At 35.8% G+C, this 17,010-nt stretch overlaps 1 non-coding gene across 1 annotated transcript; it reads left to right on the plus strand.

Moving 5' to 3' along the window:
- The first annotated feature begins 540 nt into the window (after nucleotides 1-540).
- On the plus strand, nucleotides 541-647 carry LOC141710101 (small nucleolar RNA R71). The gene has a single exon (XR_012570639.1). It is a non-coding gene; the product is annotated as a small nucleolar RNA R71 (small nucleolar RNA).
- The last annotated feature ends 16,363 nt before the right edge of the window (nucleotides 648-17,010 follow it).

Below are 17,010 nucleotides of genomic sequence, written 5' to 3' on the forward strand. Positions count from 1 at the left end.
TGTCTCGGTGCATACTGTGGTTTCTGAAAACCAGAGGGGTTGTACTGCTTAGCTGAATACTGTTGATAAGGCTGTTGAACCGCATTCTGAGTGTTGCTCCAACTGAAATTATGATGATTACGGTTGTTGGGATGATAAGTGGATGGCACAGGTTGCTGTGAACGCTGAAAGTTGCTCACGAACTGAGCTGATTCACTAGAAATTGCGCACTGATCAGTCTTATGGGCACCAGCGCAAAGCTCACAGACACTAGCAATTCGATTAACTCCATAATTAGTCAAAGTGTCCACCTTCATCGTCAAAGCCTTAAGTTGGGCAGCTATAGCAGTTGCTGCATCCAACTCCAGAATTTCTGCTACTTTTCCATGAGTCAGTCTCTGGGAAGGATTCCGGTACCCATTAGCAGCCATCAGTTCAATAAGTTCATAAGCTTCATCGTACCTTTTAGCCCACACGGCTCCTCCTGATGCTGCATCAAGCATGGGTCTAGAAGTAGCACCCAATCCATTGTAGAAGAAGTTAATAATCATCCAATCAGGCATGCCATGGTGTGGGCACTTCCTTAGCATCTCCTTATATCGATCCCAAGCCTCACACAGAGATTCTCCAGTTTGCTGAGCAAACTAAGTCAGAGGATTCCTGATTACAGAAGTCTTCACCATAGGGAAAAATTTAGTGAGAAACTTTTGAGCAAGGTCTTCCCAAGTGGTGATAGACCCTGCTGGTAGAGAATGTAACCAACACTTAGCTTTGTCCCTCAGAGAAAATGGGAAGAGTCACAGCTTGATAGCATCTTCAGTCACATCATTGAATTTGAATGTGTCACAGATCTCGATGAAGTCCCTGATGTGCATGTTGGGGTCTTCAGTAGGAGAACCCCCAAACTGAACTGATTGATGTATCATCTGAATCATGCTTGACTTGATCTCAAAAGTGTTAGCCCTGATGGCTGGCCTGATGATGCTTGACTGAATGTCATTGATCTTAGGCTGAGAATAGTCCATCAAAGCCTTAGGATTTTCTGCTTGATCACCCATCTCTACTAAAGTTGGTTCCTCGACTTTCTCTTCTTCTTCTACCTTCTTTTTTTCCTCAAAAACTTCCCTTCAAATCACTACAAGTTCTTTCTCGGCTTTATCAAGAGTTCTCTTACGAGTACACGAACACATATGCATACACCCTCGCCAGAGTACCTGAAACAATGCAAGGAAACAAATAAGTAACAATTTCCGAGTCAATGAACTTTAACGACCACTGATGGAAAGCACATAAACTATAAATTAACACTGTAGTCCCCGGAAACGGCGCCAAAAACTTGTTAGTCGCTAAACACGTGCTAATAATACACGCAAGTAAATGAGTTCACAAGTAGTATAAAATCTTTTCTAGTTCGTTCCCACAGAGACTAACTTTGGTTAACTAATTAATTCATGCACTTAAGCAACAATGTATGGTTATTATTCAATGCTAAGACGATAACAAATAGAGGTTGTTTATAACTAAGAATTAAACTAACAATTATAACTAAGAGAATAAAATTGGTTAAATTAATATATATGACAAACATGGGATTCTAACTTCATTAAATACTTCATTCAATAGCTTTATTATTCTCAACCTTAGCATGCAATGGTGATGACACTAATCAGACAACAGGAAACTAATAAACGCCAACTTTCATTGCACGAGTACCATACTACCAGACATCCACAAAAGAGATAGAAGCTGAATAGACACCAATTATATTGAGACCCTATATGTCTATAGAATTTGACAACATAACGGTTTAAGCACAAGTTATCTATCTTGATTACATAGGGAAAGTAAGATGGATAAAATTACCTACGAATCATGCATAACAAATACATAAACCTATGCTAGCATGGCATGTTTTAAATCCTTAAATTCACTTTCGCTTCATTAAAAATTAACACACTATCTTATTAGTTCGCGACGCTCATAAGATGAATACGCACAACCAATACTAGGTTACCATACAATCACCACACACTAAGGCATCGAAACAATTTAACTAAAGAAATCCATAAATAAATCCGCTAGAACCCTACGATAACGATTAGCCCATAATCAGACTCATCATCAACGTGGGTTCCGATGAAAGCATGGTATAACAAACGTAGTCTTTATAACGAATAAATAAAACCAAGTACAAAACAAGATTAAGGTTCACAAATAGAGAAACTAGCATCCAAGTTACAACTTAGAACAAAGATTCACAAGCAAAAACTAGGTCTTCTTCGTCTTCGTTGAATCGTGCTAATACGGTCTTCTTACGGCTCTCCTTGATATGTCTCTGGCTTGTTATGTTATTAAAAATGACCTAAAGTTGCTTATATAGCAATCCCATGCAGTGTAGAATTCTTTCTCTCAGAAACCAAGTAGAAACAAGATTCTGCCATCCCGACACGCGCGGCTGCGTGCTTGATCAGCGCGGGCGCGCTGGCTTTCTGTACTTTGGGCGCGACCACGCGCTTGATCAGCGCGGGCATGCTGGGCTTCTGCCAGTACTTGACTTCTTCTTTTTTCTTGCAGATTTGAGCCAGCTTTCAATGAGCTTTTATTCCAACACCACCTTGACACCAAATTAGCACCAAAACAATGCTAATTCACCTGATTACCTAGATAATGCCTGAAATGTAAAAACACTCGAAAACACATTAAAACACTTAAAAACTCGAGTATAAACGCATCAATTCAAAGCTTATTAGAGCGTTATAAAGTGTTATAAATGCCACTCAACATCTGTGACTTTACTTTGTTAGTTAATTTTGGCCTTTGATCTTGTACTCTTCAAGCTACTTTTTGTAGACTTTTCAAATCAGTGATTGATTTGTTTGTTGATTGACAATCTTGGATCTTTAACTGGCCTGCATTCTATACTTGAGTTTTACATCGAGATCTCCAGTTTGTTATATAGAGAACTCGATATCTCGATAAGTATAATGGCTTATCGAGATCTCTTATTTCTCTATAGTTGTTTTGACTTATCGAAGTCTCTGATTTCTCTATAAGAGAATTTGGCTTGTCGAGATCTCTGAATTTCTGCATGTAGAAACGACTTGTCGATATCTCTGAAATCTCTAAAGACATATTGACTTTTCGATATCTCTGAGATCTCTAATGAGAGTTTGCCTTGTCGATATCTCCAATCTTCATATCTTCAATTTAACTTATCGGTATCTCTAAATTCTCTATTGCAAAAATGACTTGTCGATACTCCAATCTTAATATCCTCATTTTGGCTTGTCGATATATCTGAGACTTCTCTATAAGCTATTTTTGACTTGTCGATAAGTCATTCTGGTGTTCTCGAATGACTTCTCTACTTGATCTGTGACTTGTAGATTTTTTGACTTAAAATGTTTTTCTTAAAACAGATTTATTCAACTCCAAGCTTCTTCACACTTTCTCTGAGGCATGATCTTCATGATCTTCTTCCAGAGTTTATTCTTAGGCTTGAAACTCTTTATAGAAAATTACTCCAGTCTAATCTATTGACATTTTTATAGACTCAAGTAATACAATACAAAATGCAAAGTTAGATTATCATACAACTTACTCAAGGCTGTCAATTTGACTTAGTCTTGTTATAGTACAGGCATGTCTTGCACAACAGGCTGTAAAATCAAATTGGCCTGTAGAAGTCTTCTTACCGAGGGTTGACCTTTTTCCAAATTCCATAAGATCATTTCGTTGATTGAAATTGGTCTCAATTGAGTGAAGTGTTTCACTAGTTTTTCAGGTTTTACAATTGGACGATAATTCTTCTTAATCTTCTCATCAATCTTTTTCCATTTCTCTTTCAGCTTTAGTTCAGCTGCCGCTATCTGTATCAGGTGAATGCTGTCTATCATTGGTGGTTTTATGAAGGTAATTTCTGGAATAATCACCTTACTGACTTGAATGTGCACTTTCTCCCCCTCACTAACTGTCTCCCCCTTACTAACTGCAATGATTGCATTATTCTCCCCTTTTTGTTAACATCAAGTTGAGCAAGGTTTGAGGTTTGTGCAGCCACCAATTGCTATAACAGACTTGTATGAGCTTCCTGATTTGAAAGTATCTTGGCCATTGATTTCTCCACATTTGTAAGTCTTGAATCCATGGCCTCAACTTTTCTGTTCAAATCAGCTTCTTTCCTGAGTTTCTAGACAATTTCTAACATTGTTGCTTCTGGAAGCTTAGCATCTAATCTAGCAGCAAAATATTTCTTTACATCTGCAAGACTTTGCTTGAACCCATCCACATCTTGACTTTGTTTTAGTGATTGGATCTTATGCAATTGTAGAGAGTCCATATGGGCTTTGAGTAGACTCTTGGTGCTAGTACTTGTGGTTTCCTGAATTGCACTTTGGGTGTCATGAATTAACTTGAAAAGTGTGGTTTTGGGATGTGAATAAATGCAGTCCTTGTGTAGCATCCATGATGGAATTTCTACATCTCCCCCCAAGACCTTGCCTTCATCTTCATCATCTTCACCATCATCCCCAAAAGAGTCTTCAGAACCACCAGAGGGATACTCAAAATCATCCCCAGTTGTGGAGGGCATGGTATTGATTGCATCATTGGCCCTTAGCATAGATGTTGTTGTGTGCACCAAATTCAGAATCTGCTCAACAACCTCATTGCCCTGTCCAGCAAGAACTTGATATGTTAGATTAGGGTGAGTAAATGTCTCAGCATCATAAGTGACAGAGTCTAGAATAACTTGATATTCTTGCTGAATTAGTTGTCTCTTTTCAGCCTCATTGACATCCATTAACTCACTAACAATATGCATTTCCCATTCATCTATACCTGCTTTTCTCTTATTCTCTCTCTCTCTCTCTCTCTCTCTCTCTTTCTCTCTCTATATATATGTATCTTTCTCTTTGCATCAAGGCTTCCCTTGGCTTCCCACCCTCACACCCTCACCTTCACCATCTAAGGTGGGATTCCTCTCACTTTCTTTTGCCAAGCTGGAAGAAATAGATTGCATTTGTTCACTCTTTTCCTCTCCTTTTTCCTGAGAGCAACTCAGCCTCTCACTCTGTTCACTCCCTTCCCTCAATCCTAAGAGTGATTGTACAACTACTAGTTCATCTACACTTGTAACAATTTTGGAAATTTCAAGTAGTGTAGTGACTTTCTAGGGATGAGCAACATCTGTCGCAATAGTAGTTGAGAAATTCAATGGAGAATTATTGTTAAGCACATCCGTCGAGATACAATCACTAGCCAACAGATGAACAATATCCATCAAAATAGTAGAAATGAATGAGTTTGGAGTTGAAATTATTATAGAATTTGTGGTGATTAATTTCAAATTGTCCACAGATTTCCCAATATCTTCATAAAAAAGTGGCAAGTGAGCCAACAAATCATCTAAAAGATGATGCCCACTTGCTTGAGATTTTGGCTCCTCCATGAGAGTTAAAGATGGAGAATCAGGAAATGATGTGTGAATCATGTCCACTTCCAGAAAATTTGTGGGTGAGCTTTATGTGTGAGGTGCTTCCATTGTTATAGATTTTGGCTGAGACTCCACATTTATTGGAGCCACATCAATCTGCATTTGAGAAGGTGCTATAACTGAGTCTTTGACTGCAGTTTGCACAGTGTGTGCACCCTGTGTATCCCCGATGTGTTTAGATTTTTTCATTCTTGTGTAAATTTGAGGTTGGTCTGTGTTCCTAACCCTTTGGCATGTGCTCTTGGCTGAGAGCTTTGTTCAATAGTCACATCCTTTCGGGAGAATGCAACTAGTAATGAGCTTGATTCCTTATTAATTACTACAGTTTGTTGGGAAACTGTAGTGTGGCTAGGCTGGGTTACACACACTTCTCTCTCCTTATTCTTAGGGCTTCTTTGATGTTCATCCTGTCCCTCACCAGCCCCACTTCCCTTCACACTCCCCTCTATAGTTTTGGTAATTTTTGAAACTAGTCCCTTTTGAGAGGGACTAGAGTGGGGTCTTTGAGACTTGGATTTAGAAACTTTTGTTTGAGTGGCTTGGGTAGGCATCTGTTGGGTCAAACTCACAGATGCTATAGCCACACATGTCTGCAAAGAATTTTTTGGTAGAGAAGTAGTAGATATAGTGGAACTTACCTCACTTACCTGAGGCCCCTCCATGATTGGCAAGTAGATGAGAGTAACCTCACTGAGATTATTTTCCATGTTAAAATCAGCAATAACTCTCCTCTCTTGTACCCAACAATCTAACTTGTTTGTTGGGTTCTCAATAGGGAGAACTTTAAAAACATGGTTAGCCGGCATCATAAAGAATCTAACATAATAGATGTTTTTGTTTCTCTTCTTAATATCTCCTAATTTGTAACTTAACTCATACATAACAGACATTATAATACTTCTCACTAAGTAGCATGTATAGCATGTTAACAAGTGAGTAAGTTACTGCATCAAAATTGCTTATCTTTCCAGAAAAGACTTTAATGAAAGAATCACAGAGAAAGCTGCATTCCTTTTTAAGACCTTTTCTCCTTACCTCACCAAGCTTGGCAGGGTCAAGAGAATAGCCCATAGAAATAAGCATAGAACTTACATCTGTGTCTATGTGTGGAACTAGTGTATTATTCTCAGGCAATTGAAAACAGGCTTGAATTTCATCATTATTATGCAGAAATTATTACCTTTCAGAGTGATGGCAATAGTTATGTCCTTTGAGTTGCACATTGATGTGGTCCATATCTCTTCCATAACCTCACAGTAGATTACTGGTGATGCCAACATAACATAGCTCAATTTGTAGCCTTGAATGAAGTCCATCATCTTGTGATAGGCCTCAGAAGCAGTGATACTCCAATTGACATGTGCTAGACAATTGTTCTTTTCATATACGAAACCAGTTTGAGACATGATCTTTACAACATGTAACATTGAAGTGATGAAATCAGTTTCAGAGAAAGGTTTAGAGTTTTGGAGACGAAGAGAGAGTAGAAATTGATTGAGAAAGATAAAGGTAAAAATGAAAATGAAATAGGCTTTTATACTTTCTCAGAATAAACGGTTAAAAGTGAGAAGTAAAATAAAGTAACCAATGAAATTTTCCCAAAATAGCCGTTTAAAAATGAATAAACTGTCGAAATTCTAATGATTATCCATCGAAATACACTTAGAGACTGTAAGTAAATTCAACGGATAATGCATAGAATTAACGATTATGATGAAAGCAATTCAACGGATGAGGTTATAGCAAATATCTGTTGAGTTAAAAAGAATCCAGAAAGGTATTTGATTTTTAATAGATAGTATATTTCAATGGATGGTCAATTTCAACGGAACTTGAACATCTGTTGAGATGTAAATTTTGACTTAGCCAAAATTTCATCCCTAATAGAAAAATCAAATAAATTCCTGGCTGCATTTCAACTTGCAAAGACATCAGAAGAAATTTAAGAGTAATTAAGCATAACAAACTCACTTACCAACCTAGTAAAGGTGGACTCATCAAGTGGCTTGGTAAAGATGTCTGCAAGTTGCTTCTCACTTGGAACAAAATATAGTTTCATAGTACCATTCATGACATGCTCTCGAATGAACTAGTACTTGATGTCTATGTGCTTGGTCCTTGAATGTTGTACTGGATTCTCAGTAATGGCCATTGCACTGGTGTTGTTATAGAAAATTGGAATCTTATCCACTTCTAGACCATAGTCCAACAATTGGTTTTTCATATATAAAATCTGTGCACAACAACTACCAGTAGCAATATATTTAGCCTCATTTGTAGAAGTAGAGACTGAATTTTGCTTTTTACTGAACCAGGATACTAGCTCGTTTCCTAGAAATTGACAAGTTCATGTTGTACTTTTTCTACCAATTCTACAACCTGCATAATCTATATCTGAATAACCAATTCAAAACCAGAATCTCTAGGATACCAAATGCCAAGTTTTGGTGTTCCTTTGAGATATCTGAAAATTCTCTTTGTTAGGTCACACAACACTATAGAAGGGGGTTGGATATAGTGTTTATACAATCAAATCGATTTCTCAACACAAGTATGTAACAGTAATCAAGTATATTCAATATAATAAACTTTGTTACAATAGAACAGTTGTTCTCTCTCAGTGATGAACAATATCACTAAGAGCTTCTAGGTTACAAATGTATAATGTTGTTGATAATGATAACACATATAATATAAACCCTAAGCTGTGTTTATATAGTACACAGTTACAAGATATCTTCTAATTGATATGGAATATAATTCAGTCTCCTAAAATATATCAATCAGATATCATCTACAAGTCTTCTAGTCTTCTAGCTCTTCATGCATATCTTCTATTGTTTTAGTCACGATCCTTTCCTGTAAATCAGCTGCTTTCCTTATATGAAGTATCCGCACTTAAGTCCTGATATAAATCCTGACAGCCTTAAGTTCTGATATAAGTTATGACTTCAGTACGTTCTGATTTCTAGTAAGTCCTGATATTAAGTTCTGAAAACTAAACACAACAGATTAGACATGACATCTCAAATATATCTAACAATCTCCCCCAACTTGTAAATTATGAAAAATATACAAGTTAATAGATTTGATGATGTCAAAAACATTTAAGTACAAATGCAATGAGAGTTTAAATAGACAACTAAATACAACTTACAATCCTTGTAGCTTTTACCAATCTTACTGAGTCAATCTGAATCCAAAGTGATTCTTGACAAAGTTTGATATCATCTTTTCTTCTGTATTTCTCAGGACTTGAGCTAGTGTAGCTTTGACTTGCTTCAATTCTTCATCTTGACTTCCAATCTGGTAGATTGCAGTCCTAAGTGCTGAGATATGATTTCTTTCTAAACCATCACCAAGTCTGATCACCTTTGGATGATAAGAGTCTTCATTATAGCACAAACATTTCTCTTTCAAAATGACTTCAAGTTTAGCAGAATCCTTCTTCATTGAAATTTCACTTCCATCATCTTCAACAATATTTGGAATGATTCTGTAACCCTTGATCCAGAAATTCTTGTTTTATCCCTGATGGTCTTCATTATGAAATTTGACCATCTCCTAGTAATCTCAGACTTTATCTCCAAAAGATAATGAAAGAATTGAAGTTCTTTCAGAGATTTGTTCAGCACATCTGATTCTAACATTCTGTATGTCCTTCCGTCTTCAAGAAATAGAATCAATTTTTCTTTGACATTACTTTTATCATGAGCATCCAGTACCACTTGAACAGATATAACCTTATCAAGGTATTTCTGTGTAACTTCTTCAAGAGGTTTGTGAATCAATAAGAATGGACCTCTTGCAAGTACTTCAACTCCTGTTTTGATCTTGGCTTCTTCAGAACCTAATCCAGCTCTGTCTCTTGCTTCCCTGGCTTTCAATCCAACAGTCATGAAATCAGATAACAATTGACTTTTCTTAGGATCTGATGGATTAACATTCTTCCATAGGAGTTTTCTCTTATCAGTAACTGTCAATTTGTTCAAATCAACTTGAGCACGGTCAAAGGTTGATGTTTTGATGACTTGATCAGAATTTGTTATTTCTTCTGTAGCTTGTTGTTCTTCATTCTGAACAACTTGAGATGTGTCAGAGGTTGTCTTAGATTCTTCAGTTATCTTCCTTCTTTTCAGAGTTTGAACAGTTTCATCTACTACAGCAGCATCATCAAATACTTGAACCAGTTTGCATACAGGTTTCATCAGGATTTGAGGAATCTTCATCTCCTATGTCTTTGTTGGTTCATCAATTTTTCCTTTCCCTTTATCCTTGGGATCAACTTGTGATCTTGTCTTGGGCTTTGGAGCCTCGGAATTTGACCTTTCCTTGATCACAATGCCTTTTACCTTAGGTCTTGGAGGTTTCTTTGCATCAAAAGCTTTAGACTTTAGATTTGTCTTCTCACCTGCAAATCTATCTTCTTCCTCCTTTAAAGTCTCTAAATCCATTCCAGGATTATGCTTTAGAAATAGTCTTCTAGCAATTTCTTCATCAAGTGTCTAAATTTTAGGATCTTTGTAGTAGACAGTAGTCTGCTTTCCCTTTAGCTTCAGAGTTTGTAAAAACTTTTGTGTAATAACCCCAAAAATTTTGAACTTTTTGTAACCCTTATGAATAGTATTTTTGCTGATTATGCTGAATGAGAAAACTTTTCATGCCACACTATATAGGGGTTCTTCTATTGTTATTCTGAGATCTTATTAGTACTCTATGTGGTATATAAGTGTATATAAAGATTGTCAGAATCCAAATTCGAACACTTTGATTTTTCCCGAAAATCCACCAGATACCGAAAGAATTGAGTATAAGGTAACAGGATAAAAATGATTTAAATTCAAGGATTATAAGAGAGGATCATAAAAGGACTATAATGTATTGAGAAAGGTTAAGGACACCCAAGTAATATGATCCCGGATATGATCCCTCAAACGATTAGCAAGAACAAACGATAAACGAGTCGTAAAACAATTAAATGACAAGTAAGAGAGATTAGTGCAAGGATTATGGATGATAATCAAGCAATTAAGCAAGGATTAGCATAAGAAGATGCTTCCACCACCAAGTGATGACAAGTGGCAAATGATGAAGTCACCAAGATGATGTCATACTTAGTCATACTCCACTCACTTTAATTAACCAACAAATCATCCAAATATCCCATTCACTTCATTTTCCACCACAAAAACATTCAACAAAACAAACACTCTCCCAAGAACACCTAGCTCTCGGCTTTTTCATGTTTTCAAGGAGAAAATTTCCAAAAATCAAGATTCTAGCTTTGTTAAATTGCAAGGTAATTACCCAAGGTCCCTTATGATTAGATAAGCATATCCTAGGAGTTTAAGCTTCTATTTATTCATGAATCTCTTCCAATAAATCAAGGAAGAAGATGATGAATAGTGTTTTCAAGATAACTAACTTTATTTTCTTTGATTTCCTTTAAGATCCAAGCATTCCTAAGCTATCTCAAGGCTTCTTAAGGCTTCTTACCTACTCTAATCACTCCAAGGAAGGTATAACCCCTCCAAAACCTAACTTTACTTTGAGTATTAGGTTTGGTTTTGTTATTATAGTTCATGAGAGCGTGATTCATGTATATTTAGAGTTTGGTTGGATTTGTAATGAGTTTGAGTTGTAAATCTTGGTTATTGGTTAATGAACCTTAAGTATAGATAGTAGCTCTTGTTGTGATTGAATAAGATGGATAAAACATGAAGTAATGGACTGATTTAATAGGATTTGGATGAATTTTGGTTGTATGGTTGATTTGTGGTTGATTTGTGGTTGATTAGAGTAGTTTAAATTTTGGTAATCGCGTAAACATAGCCGTCGTAATGACCGATTTACCTTAGACTGTTTTTGTTCTTAATATCAGGACCCATGAACTCACTGTTAGGTTTCGACCATTGCCATGATTAGATAGTTCATGTTACGAGCTTCGTTTTGATATGTGGTTCGCTTGAATCCGATGTACGGTTTAGGAGAAACGACCGTTTTAAGTAACGGCGTTTCGCGACTGAAGCATTACCCCTCGCCTTACTTTGAAACATTGGTTAAGGACCTTAAATGACTAATTGGATTATGAAACAATTATGTAAAGTGGACTAGGCAGTTGGTAAGGTACTCGCGAAAGAATCGCCTTAAAACTCTTAATGGTTAATTTATTAAAAATGGTGGAACCGAGGGTACTTCAGCGACTTAAGTGAATCGTTAAGCGCAAAATCGAACGTTAAGGTCTAATTGGTTAAAGTATAGATTCATGAGCAACTTTGGTTTAATTCCAACTTATATGTTGTTTATAGATTACCAGACTCGTCCCAAGCCATTTATCACCCCCAGTCGCTCAGGAAAGTTTTCTACCCGTTATACTGTTGTTGTGATGTATATATGTATATGCATTATCTTTTGATAGATGCATGATGGTTAATTAGCAAATCTTGAGATATATTGGAGCATGTTGATATGGGATATATGCATGTCTGTTTCGTAATCTTGATATCTATCTGTTGATTCCAATGCTTATAAGTTGCATAATACATATGCTAGAGATAAGCAGTAGTTTCGTATACCCTTAGTATAGGGGACCCAAAGGTGGATATTTTCTAAAACCGGGAGTCAATGTTCCTGAGTATATTATATATATTTATATATATATATATAAATATAGCTTTCAAAACTATTAATTGAATAAGATTTATTCGATAACTTTATTTTTATTAGTGAATATTACTTTGAATATTAATTCGAGGACTTACAACTCCGTTTATTTTATTTAAATGAATATTACTTTGAATATTCATTCGAGTACTTACGACTCCGTTTATTTTATTTAAATGAATATTATTTTGAATATTCATTCGAGGACTTACGACTCTGTTTATTCTATTTAATGAATATTATTTTGAATATTCATTCGAGAACTTATGACTCCGCTTATTTACTAAATAATATTCTTTATTTTATTAAAGAATAATGTTTCGATAATAAAACTTATTTTCGATTATTCAAATAAAGATTATACTTTCGTATAAGTATATCTTTGGTTATTTAATATCCATTTCAAGTATGAGTTTTAAAACTTCTACTTCAATTATTTTTATAAAGATTATTCTTTATGGGAATATTATTTAAATAATAATATTCAGATATTTTCTAAATATATTGGGACTGATTTATTTTATTAAATCAGCATTACTCCAAACATTCTTAAAAATGTTTTCGAGTCTTCAAAATGATTTTAAAAGTTAGAGCGGATCCCAAAACTCATTTTTATATTTAAAATCTTCCTTTCAAAGGGGATTTAAATACTCACTCAAAACCTGAGGGATCCGGCTCTGTGGTGTATTTATATTCGCAACAAGGTTGTTGTTTTGACAAATGAATTGATTACTTACTCAATGTTCGGGAAGTAAGCCCATCTAATTGAGTCGGCATAAGTGACATGCCGGGGTACGGTCTATCAAAGTGTAAGTGGCTGGGTGGCAGTCCATCAACGCGTAAGAGGCCAGGTGGCGGTCCAGCACAAGGTCCCAATGAGGCCAGGGTGATGACCGGTGGGGGATTCATCCATCTACTAGTAGAAAAGGTTACATATTGGTATCTTTGCCTGATCAGCAAGATATCGGGTTTATGCCAAAATTCTTTTCTTTCCAAAATTCATTGGATATTGCAAACTCTGTTCATACTTTACATAACAGAGGTTTCCAGGAAATGTATAAGAGATATATATCTCGATATATATCGGGACTTAATGAAGTACCTCGTAACTTCATTTCATTCAATAATATTTCAAAGATTTAATCTGTTCAAGTCTTAACTTGTGGTCTCATCTATGGGATGAACTTTTGAAACCTATTATACTTTGAACAGTGGTAGTTCAAGTAGTTTTCTAAAATGGTATAAGTATAGTGAAGTAATTGGTAACTTCATCTTCCTTTAAGCTTATATCCAGTAAGTAATTACCTTACACTTGATAAAGGATTCTAGTAAGTTATCCATTTAGATACTTGCATTATTGTTTACACTATATATTATCTTGCGAGCTGTAATGCTCACTCTTGCTTCATTTCTTCATCACACAACAACAGTTAGGAAAGATGGCCAGACTCAAGCAGACCCAGCGCAAGCGTGTGGGAAGCGTCCCGCGTCTTCCCGTTGATATCGTAGCTACTATAGCTGCAGAGGTAGATCTATTTGTAGATCAGGCATTCTACTTTTGGGAATCAATTATGTATAATTATAACTTATGGAAGATAATGGCAATTAACTGTAAACTTATCAAGTAATCATTTTGGGTTGTAATAACTTTTAAATTATGGATTCAAGGACTTGTACTTATTTCAATTTCATCTCTGAGACTATAACGTGTTGTGGTGTGTGTTAGTGTGGGGTCACAACATGAGGTCATTTATTATTAATTAAGTTAAGTGATATTGTGGAAAGAAAGACCGTGATGACCCGGATCCCCGACCCCGGATTTGGGGGTGTTACATTCTGAGAGTCTTTAGATCCTAACTGAATCAGGATATCAGAACTTGACATCAGACTTTTAGCATGCACAGCATCAGAACTTGACCTCTTCTATGTAGAAGATTTGTTAACATCAGAAATTACTTTCTGTGAAGATTTTCCTTGACCTTTTCCTTGACCTTGACTCTGACCTCTACTCTTATCAGAGTTTCCCTGGTCATCACCTTTATCATCCTTCTTCTTCAGTATTTGACTAGTCGAGCATTTGGACTTAACTACCTTCTCCCCCTTTTTGGCATCATCTGGTAGTAGGAGAGAGAGAAGAAGTTTTACTGAAGATTGAATTTCATTTAATTGAGCTTGTTGAGAGGTTTGATTCTCCAGTACCTCAGTAAGTTGGGCCTGTTGCTTTTCTTGAACCTTCTCAATAACTTCAACTTTCTCATGAATAGGTCTGATAAACCTCTTTTTGTCTAGCTTGATCTCCATATCCAGCTTATCAGCTCTTTCCAGAAGTTTGTCAACTTTTTTATGAGTAATTGAGTGTTGACCTTGAAGGTTTTTAGTACTTAGAGCTGTGACTTTGAGTTGGTGCTTAAAATCAGAGTTTTTCAACAACTCATCAGCTTTTGCAATATGCTCTGTCAGAACTTTAGAGCTTGGAATGAAATCAGATTCATTCCACTTCTTGGTCCACTCAACTCCTCTGTGAGTTTCTTCCCAAGGAACATGAGCTTCTTGTTCAACAAACTTTGTAAGCAGTTCCTCCTTTCCAAGAATGGTTAATCATGTTACCTTATACTTAATTCTTTCGGTAACTGGTGGATTTTCGGGAAAAATCAAAGTGTCCGGATTCGAATTCCGACGACCTTTACATACACTAATTTACTTTATGGAATACTAGTACGATCTCAGAATTTCCATAACAGTACTCCTATATAGTGTGGTATGATAATTTTCCTTAATCAGCATCATCAGCAAAAGTTACTATTCATCAGGGTTTCAAAAAAAATTCCAAAAATTGGGGTTATTACACTGTGTGAGGGGAAATCCAAGATTGATTATGACTTTGGAAACTAATCTCAAGACCAAGAAGAACAAGATAGTTGAAGATGAGGAGATGATTATTATACTGGGGAGATATCTACAAAATGTTGAAACCATGTTGCCAACTACTCAATTTAACACAAAAGATGACAAGGATGATGATGAGCAGAAGAATGATGAGCAAAAACCTTCTAGCTCAAATCCAAGTCAATCTTCTAAAGAAACTGGCAGTAAGGTAGATGAGAAGAAGAAGGATAAAAGGAAGAAAAGAGATGATAGCAGAAGGAGGAGAAGGGGAGAAGAAAACGGAACTAAGAAACATGTCCAACAAATCCAAATCTCACAAACTCAAACCATCAAGCCTTGCCAAACACTATCTCAACCAAATCTACTTCAAAAGCCAAATACTTGTACAAACAAACTGCAAACACCCTACTCAAAATACCAACCAGATCCATCCAAGTCACATTAAAGAAAATCATAAACCTACCTTCATTCAAGCCTCCAGCCATAACTCACTTCAAGAATATTGTAAGAAAACCAAGGAAAATGCAAGATGGTGTTGGGGTCATTTGGAACTGATTCAATCAAACTGACTTTCTGCCTCAAAATATGTGCATCATAGATGATGACTTTTTCTAACAACTATCTAAAGATATTGTCAAATTTTGTGTTGTATCTTTAGCAGAAGTCAGAATCTACTACATGGATGACTCCTTCATTTTGCTTAGCAGGATAGTAATGGAGATTTTTTCAACCACAGAACTGAAGAGGGTGATCAACTTGATGAAGGATAAGGACACAAGTATAAGAATGTGAAAGGCTGTGATGTCTGAAAGGTTGAGGGGAGGGAATGAAAGACATGTAAGATTGAAGGCTGAAAAAGAACAAAGGGAAAGAAAATATTTAAAAGAGATAGAGATGTTTGAGCAGAGATCTAATGAACTCAAGGCAAGGGGGTTGAGTAGAATATCAAAGGATGGATATTTTCTGAACATACAAGTTGGCAGATTCTCAAGATTCAGAGTTGGTTACTTAAATGGTTACTTATTGGATGATTGGCTCAAGCTTGTAGAAGCTCTAAGAGGGACTAAAATAATAGAGGAACTCTAAGTGCTTGTAAATCTAAAGGACCTCATTAGAAAATAACCAGGTTATGAGAAATTCATGTGATGGCTGTAACTATTGAATTTATGTAATCATCAAATGTATAAAAGTTGTATTTTTTTAATCTGTCAGTTATTATGTAATTGTTTTTAACTTAGGGTTAGTCTTGTTATCAGACACAAATTTATGATTAGCAATCTTCTCACAAATTGGGGGAGATTTTTGTGCAAGACATACTTGTACAATAACAAGACTAAGTCACATTGACAACCCTGAGATTTAGTTGTTTGATAATCAATTTTGTATTTTTTATTGTATCACTTGAGTCTATAAAAAGGTTAGAAGATTAGACTGGAGTATTTTTCTGTAAACAGATTCAAGCTAAGGAATAAACTCTGGAAAAAGATAAAGCAATGATCATGCCTCAGAAAAAAGTGAAGAAGCTTGGAGTTGAATAAAACTGTTTTATGAAAAATATTCTAAGTCAAGATATTAACAAGTCACAGATCAAGAAATATAGAGAAGTCATTCGATAACTCCAAGGTAACTTATCAAGAAGTCTAAAATGGCTTATAGAGAGTCTCAGAGATATCGACAAGTCAAATGAATATGTGAAGATTGAAGAAATCGACAAGTCATTTCTGCATGTAGAAAACTCAGAGATATGGACAAGTCAAAATGAAGATATGAAGATCATAGATATCAACAAGTCAATTTATCATTAGAGATCTTAGAGATATCGACAAGTCAAAATGTATATAGAGATCTCTGAGATATCGACAAGTCAATTCTATATGTAGAGATCTCAAACATATCGATAAGTCATTAAACATGCAAAATATCAAGAGACCTCGACAAGTAAAATATACCTATAGAGAACTCAGAGATCTCGATACGTCATTATACTT

This window comes from Apium graveolens, chromosome 2 (assembly GCF_009905375.1).
Source record: "Apium graveolens cultivar Ventura chromosome 2, ASM990537v1, whole genome shotgun sequence".
In the NCBI taxonomy this organism is placed as follows: Eukaryota; Viridiplantae; Streptophyta; class Magnoliopsida; order Apiales; family Apiaceae; genus Apium; species Apium graveolens.